At 38.5% G+C, this 11,003-nt stretch overlaps 1 long non-coding RNA gene across 1 annotated transcript in view; it reads left to right on the top strand.

Annotated features, from left to right (window-relative positions):
* LOC140001864 (uncharacterized) overlaps nt 1–11,003 on the top strand; it is a 34,090-nt gene continuing 23,087 nt past the window's right edge. The window contains exon 1 of the long non-coding RNA XR_011807491.1: nt 1–1,198. This is a non-coding gene — a long non-coding RNA (uncharacterized lncRNA). The remainder of the gene's footprint in view (nt 1,199–11,003) is intronic.

Below are 11,003 nucleotides of genomic sequence, written 5' to 3' on the forward strand. Positions count from 1 at the left end.
TTGGGGCTGGGATTTTGGAATCAGGGCATCCAAATCTCTGGTTATTGATGAAGTCTGGAGTGCTGCAATGTTAAGAAAAAGCTGCTGGTGAGTTAAACTTTGCCTTTGGTAGTGGTGTTTTGTATTCACTTCTGAAGTATGGATTTATTCCCTGGCCACAGTTGAAGTGGGATTGAGATTGATCAGCCATCTCATTCACCTCCCTTCTGAAGCTGGCAATTATTTTACCCAAATGTAAATCCAAGCACAGTTGATAATTTGCTTTAGGGTAACTTCCAGAGAGTTTGGCAGAGGACTGCACTGAATTTGGCTTTGTCTGCCAGAACATGTATCCACCACCCATTTGTGTTCCCAGATTTGCATTCTCTAGGACACACATCATGACACTGGTATTGCACTGGTGAGTAAATCCATCTCATTGCTCTGGACACTTTGAACTGAAAAAAAAAAAAGAAAGGATTTATGTTTTATGTTTGTTGGTCGAGTATCTGTGCCAAAGGAGGTGCAGGCCAAACAGTGCTAAAGGGAAAAAATAAGGAGAAGAGGATAAGAAGTCTGCTCAGATTGTGTTGGTGGCCAAACTTCTGCTGCTGGTGGATCCACAAAGGTGGTGCAGACATACCAGAGGTTGCTGACTTAAAGGCCTCACAGTTTTTCCAAGAAACAGACAAATCAAAACTGTGTGGATTGACAGGACCGGTGCTACCGTAGAGATGAATGTGTATGCTGTACAGTGACAGGACAACCTTTGTTTCACTTGACCTGCAACGCTCACAGAATAGGAGGTACTGCAAAAACTGTCGAGGGCTGACATCTCTGTCCTCTGCCAGATAAATGAATAGGCATCCGTGGCCATTTAATACTCAGCTATCTTTTTAGCTTGTAACATCCTTTAATGATTTATTTCCTGTAATGCTTTTCTCTCTTTTTCCGGTACAAGTTGGAAAATATTGACAGAGGGCAGTGGACCGCTATGCACGGGGCCTGCCTGCTTTGTTTGTTCTCTGCTTGCATGTTGGGTAAAAGGTAAAAGGGCGACAGAACCGGAGAGACTTCCTGGAGGAGGAGGAAGATGGATCCTTCCTGGGGAAACATCTGGGCACAGCTGGAGCGCAACAGTTCCAGAAACTGGAGCATGGGGGAGAAGAGCAAGGAGTCTCAGGCAGAGACTTTTAAGAGGGGTAGGGAATATCTGCAGGTAAGAAATGAGACATTTCCCAGGATCCACGAGAAACAGCAGTTTTCTTCAGTCCAGAAAGCTGTCTGTCACTAAGCCTGCACACAAGGAGGTCTCTATGTGCAGTGTATAAGGCAAGTGGAGAGTTGTTTATAAACTTTTTAACATCTCTGTTCTACATGCTTGAATCACGTTGAATTTCCTGGGTATAAAAAGTGCAGGATTCAGTTTTCTAAGGAAACATGACTTTGAGTTTAAAAGTGTTGTTTTTTTGGGGGGAGGGGAGAGAAGGGGGGTCAGTACTACAGGAAAAAGGTCCAGGCCAACCCATCTCAGGGTCTGGTATGCACAGACTCCTTCTCAGACGGCGAGATCACAGCAACTTTTCCGGCTGCTGCACTGTACCAGTTTTGTACCTTCTGGTTTGGCAATATGAAACGTAATCTTTGAGCTTTCTTTTCTTCTTATTTTTTTTTTTTTTTTTGTCCTTTTTGAGAAAACATATCTTGTTTCTTTTCATAAGTGCTTAAAAGTGTTCAGAGTTGTTTAAATGAGGCATAGGTCAGTGTACCAATTATTGTGACAGGCTTAAGGAATGCTATTGTATTTATATCTTACGAGTCACCTCAATCACAGTACCTGTTTTTTTGAAGGAATAGTCTATCAAGACTTATCATTTAATAAATCCATAACTGTAACTTTTTTTTTTTTTTTTTAATGTACAGCATTGAGAAGGATTACTTGATCAGGAAAGCAAAAGATCTTCTAATTCCAAGAGTGTTAAGCTTTTTTTTTCTTAAAAAAAAAAAAAAAAACAACTTTTTTGCTATGTTGAGAATTGCTTGGTTCCTAGCACTTTGTTCTCCATTTTTGACAATTTTTCACCACACATTTTGCTCTGCCAGCTCTTGTAACCATTGTAACAGTCTGCATGTGCCAGTGCAGGTGATGCCACGGGAGGCTGTCATACTCTCAAGTATGATGTGATGGACAGGGAACAGAAAATAATTTATCTCAGTTGTGCTTTGAAGCAACACAAGTGAGAGCCAGACTGAGAAAAAGCCTCCTGCTTTCAGATCTCTGTATGGAAAACTTCCAGGTAACTGGATCCTCTGAATAATTGTTTTCCATTTAATTAAGGTAGAAACAAAAGATCAAGAGCCAATATGTCCGCAGTCAGAGATAGAGTCATGGGACACAAAGTACAGGTGTAATGAAGGAGATTTTTGTTTTAAAGTGTTTTATCTGTAGAACAAGTGAAAATCCACAAGGAAGAAGATTGTGAGCTCCTTCCTCTTGCCATAAGGCAGCTGTGTAAAAGTGATCTCAGCAATGCCAATGCACAACACAGAGACATAAGAAAATTCAGTATCTGCTCAGGTGAAACTGTAAGCCTTTTTTTGTGTCCAGAAGACAGCAAATTCAAGCATCTCTAACCTTAACTTGTCAATTCAAACATGTTTCCAAGCTGACATTTTTTGCTTATTTTGCAATTGCAAGTCATGCACTCCGCATGACTTATTCTGTGTAAGGGAAATACTGGTTTTCAGTCCAAAAGTACTTCATCAAATCTATGTTCTTGAGAATGCAAGAACATTTGTGCAAGTCCCAGAAGTATGACTTTCCCAGGAAAATATTTGAACAGCCTAGTTTCACACTGGAATTATTATATCCCGTTAGATCAGTAAGATTATAATTCTGGAGCTCAGGAGCCACAGGAAGAAATTCTATTTTCTATTTTTCTCTGTGCCTGTATCCTCCATCAGTTGAAGACTTTTCAGGGATCATCTTTTCAGTCTGGAGACATCAATAGTTAGGCAATCATGCAAGGTATATGTAGAGTTAGGTGTGCAAGAGTGGAGTCTATGGAGCTACTTGTCAATATGCAATGATAATAAGAAATCCCATGTAAGCATAAAACTCGTTCATTACAAAAAAGCTATAGCTCTCCACCTTCAGTAGCTGTCTCCTGAAATTGGAGTCCCTTTCTCAGAAATCCCAAAAGCAGGCAAAAGGCAGACCAATACAACTTATTCAGTGTTTTGAAGCACTCGCTGCTGTATTCAAACCTGTTTCTTCCATCTTTGGAGGTGGCGGAGCAGGGGGAGTTGAGTGTGGATTTTGTAGTTTCTTCTACTGCATTTTTGCATGCTGTATGAACTAGTTGAGTGGACTTTGGACTGTTCAGATCGCTCCAGGCTTTGAACTCCTCTTGAATTAATATAGGCAAAGTGGAAGCAATTTAAGAGGATTAGTTGAGAGAATTTATCTCTAACTTACTTGAGACATAGTAATAAATTCCCTTGGGTAGTGGGCAAGGTTGTTCAAGTCATGTTCAGATTTAACCTTGAGTCTCATATATGTAGATTTAAACTCTAAATTTTGAATAAATGATAAGGACATCAGAAGGTAAGGACAAAATATATATTATTTTGTTTCTTAATTTTGCAGAAGAAACACATTTTTTTTTCCTTTGTCCAAGAAAACCAGTCTCACAAGGCCTCACAAGGAAGAAAAGACAATGGTACTTCCATCACTTGTGAATTCCCTTTGAGGGCATAAGAAATTCTGTGTGTGCCCCAACCATTTTATAAGCAAAAATTAGGTATCTGAATTTTTCATGCCTTTCTGGAGCAAGGAGCTGCTGAGTGAGGGCTTCAGGCAGGTGACTTTCAGATTCGATATGTAAACCCCAGACCCTTTGTATGAATCCAGGTTTATATCAACATCCTGTGTTCCTGTGCTTCTGATGGCTCCATGAGAAAAACCTTAAAGAGCGGGAACACCCCCTTTCTACAATTGCAGGGTGAAATCCCAAACAAATGGCAAGGCACCCATCAACTTCACTCATGCCAGGAATTCACATGTGGTTAAAAGATAACTAGTTTTGTTTTTATTGTATGTCTTTCCCCTTTGTTGATGAGCCTTGGCAATGAACCCAACATAATGAGACTTACAGAGCTTCCTTGGACAATATTATTATTAAAAAAAAAAAAAAAAAAAAAGGTAAAAGGAAGCTGTCTAATGTATCTAATAATAACTGAATGGCAGCAAACTGTTCGCATGGTTGTCTTTGTCAGCAGGGAAAGTATTTAGTGATTAAAGGGGGAGGGGGGCAACCTTATATTCCTATGAAAAATGCAAAGCACTAAGCAATGAAGGATGGCAGAAAATATGCATGTCCACAGCAAACAATGGAAATAACTTTTCATTAGCACCATTCTGAAATACTTAGCTATAGTTCTGACTGAATACTTGATATGCAGTTAATGAGTGAGTTAGCATATAGGCTACTTTTCCATCCACGGCCAATCTCAATCCTTATTTATATACAGATAATGTTTTATGACAAAAAATGTAAATTAGACTTCTTGGTGACCTAAGAATATTGCATTCCAGTCTAAACATTTTCCATCCTATTGTTCACAAGAAGATTTTTGTTGTCCAACTGGAAAAAAAACATTTGTCCCAATATTCAGCTTTGTTTTCATTCCTTCAAATATTTCAAATTAACTTGTAACAACTATGACTAATACTTTCTGGTTTTCACTTATTTATTTTCAGACTGTGGTGCCAGGATTTGTCATTCTTATTTGTCGTTATGTCTTTTGCACAAGTTTTTACAACATCTTGTTTTGTTACTAATTAAAATGTAATTGTTATAACCAAATTGTTCCTGCCAGTTAGAACACAGAGCAACAGCAGCTATTCTAGCACCTTCCTGTCTCCTGGGATATTTTAAGCTACAGTTTTACTTCATATTAACTGATTATAAATTGACTTGGTGCTGTTATTTGTTTTGTGAAATTGTTCTACATATGGCCAGCCTGTTTGTTTGGCTACAGGCACTTCTCAGCTATTGAACCCAAACGGGTTTTTGTTTGGGGCAAATGTTTGTGTAATGTCCAAAGTGTTCTTCACAACCCTGTTAAAAAGAAAGTAATTGATCTGCAAATTGTCCTAAAATCTGTCTACTTGGATGGTTCTCTGTGAGTTTATATTAGAGGATAGCACAAACATGGCACATGGCACATGAAGTGCTTTGGCTATCGGGCTGTACTCTGTGTTGTGCTCTTTTTTTTTTTTGTTTGTTTTTTTGCTTCCTTGTTCCCTCATTTAATAAGACACATCACAGTAGATACTTATAGATACTTATGAAGAAGGCATTCCAGTCTGTGCCATCACCATAATCAAGATTTTGATGATGGATTTATTCACCTGCATGGGTTTATTTCAGTTTCCATCCTTATGAGAAAGTTACATACATCTTTCTGGTTGCTTCCCTCCCCAGGTTTTAGCTGCATGTTCAGCCTGTCCTAGTTTGGTCATGTAATATATTTTTCATCAGCGAATCACACCTACTCCCATGCTACTTAAAAGATTTCCTTTTTGTCTAAAGTTTCAGATGTTTTAGTTAGATATGTTAAAACCCCCATCCATTGCCAAATGCTCCATTTCATCCATGTGCCACTGCCTCTTCCAGGCACTGTTTTTGGGATCCCTTGTAATGTCCTTGACCAGTGTCATTTCTCTCCCTTCAGGAATGAGCAGAGTTTTCCTGAGGTCAGGGGAGGAAAAGGGTGTGCCATTGAAGCCCCTTTTACTGCCCTCCTGCCACAGTCACCTCCTGCGAGGTGATAAGGGCCTTCCACTGCTGCTGTTGTTGCACTGGACAACTCTGCAGAGAAGTTCCTGGGCAAGGTGTGGGATGCAACTGCCTTTGTGCTGCTGTCCCCCAAGGTACAGGGTGTCAAAGTCTGGTCTCAGCACAGGCTGGAGACTTTTGTACAGATTCTGTTGTATGTAACTGTGCAGCACTCGGTGTTGGAAATAGGATTCCAGACTCCCATTAAAGCCTCACATGCTGAAATGTTAATATTTCATAATTAAGAATATTACACAGAAATTATGCTGTTATGTTATGTATAATTTTTCCTATTCATCAAATTTCAGATTTTATTTTGCATTATTTTTTGGATGCATTTAAGCATTTTTCATCCAACTTTGTCGGATAATTACTTATCTGTCATCTGTTAATGTCTGCTTGACAGCTAAACAGCCAAATCCTGGCATCACAGCCAGGGATATTTGCTAGTTTGCTGCTGTTGCTTTCATGTTCATTGTTTGCTCTGTAATGGCCCTTAAACATTTCCCATGCCTATTTGGGCTAGAATGATTCTTTACATAATGCCTTAGAGGAAAACAAGGTTCTTCTAATAGCAATTAAAATTAGCAATGATATTAGGCTAAGAATTTAAAATCACATCTCATTCTGGTGCAAGTTCCCTTTTATCACTAAAAAAAAATAATCAATTTTCAGCAATGCTGTATATCTCATGCATAATACACAGTTTCAGTGATTTACTTCTTGTTTTGGCACAGGCACTGTTGAATGATATAAGAGCTAATTTTGTTTTTCTGCTTTAATAGCTTATACTGTCTGCATAATGAACCCTGTCTGAGCTTCACCAGGAGAGTTAGACTGTTCAGACACTTCTGTTGGTACAAATTTCCTGTTCATTCTCTCAGAAGTTTCTCTTATCCGCATTTTGAAAGAAAAGACCACACATGAATAAGGGTGAGACAAATCCATGGCCTTGGGATTTCTTGGCAAGGTGGTTTTCACAAAATGGATACTAAAAACAGGAGTGGAACAAAATAATGAGATGGGAATCTTGGGATAAAAGAATCGCTAATAGCACTGAAAGGCATTCCCAGCCATGCTACACATTTTGATAAATGACATTGTCATGTTTCCAGTGGATCAGAGGAGGAATGGTGCCGTACTTGGAGAGATGCTCAAGGAAGAAGAGGTTTTTTCTTGGCCAGAAGTAGATTTTCATTTATTTATTTATTTATAATGGCAAAGAAATAACAGTGCAGACTACCAGTTAGATCAAGAATTTGAGATATATGGACATTTGGGATGTTTTACCAATTGGAAGTATTCCTAGAAACTGATCTTCTTTTGGATTCAATTTCCTCTATTAAAAAGCAAGCAAGCTAACAACAAAACACAACACACACACACACACACACACACAAAACAAACAAACAAACAGTTCAAACAGAAATGAAGGGGAAAACTGGTAGAAACTTGTGCAACCTCTACTCTTAATGTTCATCATAAAGTAAATAAGGTAAATAAGGGTAAAGACAGTTGTGAATAGAGCTAAAGGAGTACAGTAAGAGTAAAGGATTACAGTAAAGGAGTAAAGAAAGAACAAATGCTGTTGAGAGTAGGTTACAGCTGAGAGGTAACAGAACTGCTAGAAGGCAGCAAAACTAGGGTAAAAATCCTGTCTGGGAATGGGGACCAGGCAGCAAGGAATGATGCAAGTGCATGTATCTTAATGCAAGCCAACATATACTGCTGATACGTTCCTATGTTTCTGAGAGGAGGGCTGACGTGTTTTTGTTTGCCAGTTATCTTAAGCTACGTAAGATTTATCCTTAATGTTTATGATATATCATTCTATGTTAAGTGGATGCAATTTAGCTTAAAAATAAACACCTTTTACATAGGAAGGTTTTGTAAGATTAGTAAGTGGATCTAAGTGTTAGAAAATACTTTTTTTTAGTAATACAAATGTGTAAGTGCATGCATCTGTCTGCCTGGATTCAAGCGGAGTGTTCAGATCCTAAATTTACAGTGAAACAGTGACAGAAAATAAACAAAGCCAATGCTGAACACACGCTTTGCTTTATGCATTTGTGTTTGCATAAAACACAGAGGTCTGACAGCTGTGTTCAGTAGGCAGAAAAACAAGTAAGTTGAAGCTCTCAGAGTGTAGTCGTTGCATTCGGACAGGTGGGATTCCTGCAAGCTAAACTGCAGTGTATACCAGCTAGAAATCACAGGATGAAAGGAGTTAAAATGCTCTCTGGGGACTCTGGTATGACACAGGCACTCAAAGCATGTCTTGCAAAAGCTGAAGGCCACTTTTAGTGCTAAGGTAGAGCTAAGTTTCTGCCCCGTTTGAAAAATGTCAAGAGAATTGGTATAGATTACGTGATGCCATGCAGTGCTTACACATTTTCTGTAAATCCCTGACAACTGTATCTATCTAATGAAGCAGGTTCCAGCTATGAGACTTGGGAAAACTAATGTAAAGAGAAAGGGAAATGGGCTGGTGATATTCATCTTGTTCCACCTGCCTCAAGTGATTCTGGTTGGAGCCATTTGCACATCTCTGTCTCAAGTGCTCTGTGAGAACAGACACCAGTCTGATTCTGGAAAAATTTTGTAGGCAATAAGAGTGAGGATAATGCTTTCTGCGGAGAGGTCTTGATGAGTCCTCTGTCAGAGGACTTTTGTACTATGCCAAGATAGTTTTCTTCTGTTTGTAACAGCACTGTTTGTCATCTGGGTTCTGAGGGCATGTAGCAAAGATGGAGCAGTTCAGGCTGAGAGGACCATGATGGAAAGTGATGGAAAGCAAGAATGAAGTATGGGTTGGTCTTTGTGTCAGGATTACTGAGTATGGGATGAAAGGAATAATAAAAGCAGTTTTGGATGTCTAAATTGATAGACAGGGCTCATATTAATTCCTATAAATAAGAACAAGTGATATATACTGAAAGACATACCTGGAAGGAAATTATAACACTTTGAGGTTATTTCTTTGACTGATTTTTCATTGAGTTTATGGCAAATTCCACTGCCTCACTCTGAATTAGTGTGGCAATGGTTTCCATTTAGTAGCTTAACAGCAAAAAGAATGTCTCTTCCCAGATCTTTCCACCATGACACAGAAACCATTGATTTTTCTCTGCCTTAGCACGGTAGAGTTTGCCTGTTATATTGTGTGAACCTTTGATATACATTAGCCACAGAAGCTACAGCAGCTAAAACTTGTGGTAATGCAGGTGTGTTATCTCTGGATGATGTGGTAGATAAGTGGTGCAACTGGCACACAGGGGCTGCACTTTACAGTCACTTAGCTGGCATGCAAACATGGTAGGTCATAAAGCAAGTTGTCACTCTTTGCTAGAATCACAGAATCATTAAGGTTGGAAAAGACCTCCAAGATCATCTGGTCCGACCATCAGCCTACTGCCAATATCACCCACTAAACCATGTCCCTAAACACCTTAAGTTCTAGCATTATAAACAGTTAGTTGTCTGTCCAAGCTTGCAAAAATAAATAAATAAATAAATAAATAAATAAGTATTCTGTCATATTTGCTGAATATAAACTTTGGATATGTTTTATTCCTCTTTATAATAGCATCACTGTCATGTCTCTCAGTGTGACTTAAGAAATGTGTGCTTATGATGTACAGTATGGTGGTTCAATGAACCACCATCAATAAGAGGCAGAAAATATTCCTGTAAATATTCCTCTTCACTTAGTGAAAACATAAACGAACAGCCAAAAAAACCACCACCCACCCATACATCAAGTATTGTATTAGGTACTATATATATTTTGGAAAGGTCAGTGTAAGGAATTGCAGTAAATCTAGGACCACCTTCAAACAGATTAACCTCCAGGTAAATTTGTGAGCAGCAGTGCTCTCTATTAACAAGATGTCTCTGAAGGCCTTGGGCTGGCCAATAGGAGACAACAGTCCCAGGGATTTAGGTAAAATTTAGGTCAAATGAATGATCTTTAAAGCATATTTCAGAAAATGCTCTAAAAAGTAAATCCAATTGCAATGCAAGCTACAGCTCAGCAGATTGCCTGCCCTATGCTTCACCATGAGAAAGTCATCTGAAGAGCAAGCATTTTTATTTAGAGGAGAAACTAAACAATTGGGAAAAACTACATAATTTGAAGCTTTTTTAAGATTACGGGCTACGACTTCTTGATTAATTTACTGAAATTAAAAATTGGTAGTTAAGTGTGGTGTTTAAAAACATGATATTGAATATTTTATTTAAAAGATATCATAAGAAAATGGCCAGTGCTTTCAAATTAAGGAATTTAATTAAAAAGGAAAATGTGAAACAAATGTTGTGACCTTTTTATTTGCCCCACTCCCTGTTTCTGGATGAATTTATGTGCTCATGTTATCCCAAGTTCCCCAGTTCCAGTCCCCCCAGAGTTCATTTACTTTACACAAAAGCTTATTTGCCCAGCTCTGATGCCAGCCTTAAATCTCACCTTTTTTGTAGCAGGGCCTTGGAAAGAGACCAAATTGCTAAAGCTTGTGAGAGTCAGAGAAAGTAGCTTGCTGAAATACTGTCTCTCTCTCTCTTTCTCTCTCTATTTCTCTCTCTGTCTTTTTCCAGAGAAGAAGTGCTAATGCTGTGATGCCCAGCCTGTGGTGTACAGATGGTGATGGTCAGTACAGTTAGCATGTTGTAATAACATAATATTTCATATCCTGACCTCTGAAAATTGATGTCATTTATATTCTGCACATGGTAGATTTAACTGTTTCAAAAAGGTTGGAGGATTACCTGAAACATTATATTCAATATCAATATGTGTTTCAGACCAGTAAAACAAAAAGAGAGATTTTACAGATAAAGCTGAGTTTTTCCAGAGAGATTAATTATTTTTATGTCCCTAGTAGAGAAGATATAATATACGGAAGGGGCCTACCTTTTTTTTTCCATTTGAGAAAGTGAGAAGTATGTCTCTTCAAAGTGTCTCCAATTTGAGACTCAATAAAACCAAGCCAGATTTTGCAACCAGATTTAACAGACCACAATAAGCCTAGACATATATTTCCTACAATGTTACAAAATGTTGGCATTATTTAATAGAACACATAGCATTTAAGCTTATTGCAATGACCATCCCTTTACTTGCGTGGTGCCAGGCACACACACTGTGCTTTGTGTACACCTATTACTAATAATGCGTTTTGAAGT

The sequence above is a fragment of the Anas platyrhynchos genome, chromosome 2, assembly GCF_047663525.1.
Source record: "Anas platyrhynchos isolate ZD024472 breed Pekin duck chromosome 2, IASCAAS_PekinDuck_T2T, whole genome shotgun sequence".
Taxonomy (NCBI): Eukaryota; Metazoa; Chordata; class Aves; order Anseriformes; family Anatidae; genus Anas; species Anas platyrhynchos.